This window comes from Berghia stephanieae, chromosome 15 (genome assembly GCF_034508935.2).
Source record: "Berghia stephanieae isolate SIO BIC M18660-M18661 chromosome 15, UCSD_Bste_1.3, whole genome shotgun sequence".
Lineage (NCBI taxonomy): Eukaryota > Metazoa > Mollusca > Gastropoda > Nudibranchia > Aeolidiidae > Berghia > Berghia stephanieae.
The window spans coordinates 19428916-19429240 of record NC_088374.1 but is presented as its reverse complement, the minus strand read 5'-3'; the positions used below and the strand labels follow the sequence as shown (position 1 = coordinate 19429240).

Genomic DNA, 325 nt, shown 5'->3' with positions numbered 1-325 from the left:
ATCCCCCTTGCGCTTGGAATTTCCGCATTACTCACCGTAAACGATGGAATAATTAGACGAGAGTCTGTTCCTCAGTGGACAACTTTTGTTTTGATTGTGATCGCCGAGATCAATATGAAGGCGGAAGTGGTTATTTTTAGAAAATACGATCACACAAACGAGAACAAACTTCTAACTGCATAACGACGCGAAGTTAGCTTAAAGCGATTGATTGAGAAAAAGGAATTAAAATTATCGAAGAAAAAAAAAGACTTCAGCTCTGAAATATTACGAAACAACAGAACTAGATAGACCCAATCTTCCAAAAGACAAATTTAATTTAGGA

General features: G+C 36.6%; 1 protein-coding gene across 2 annotated transcripts in view; it reads right to left on the bottom strand.

Moving 5' to 3' along the window:
* LOC144960799 (ras-related protein Rab-11B-like) overlaps positions 1 to 114 on the bottom strand; it is a 21576-nt gene extending 21462 nt beyond the window's left edge. Inside the window, exon 1 of one of the 2 annotated variants that reach the window (XM_078894141.1) lies at positions 36 to 114. The gene's annotated coding sequence lies outside the window, so the exon portion shown is untranslated. The other variant, XM_078894142.1, reaches the window with a different exon arrangement.
* Positions 115 to 325: the final 211 nt, after the last annotated feature.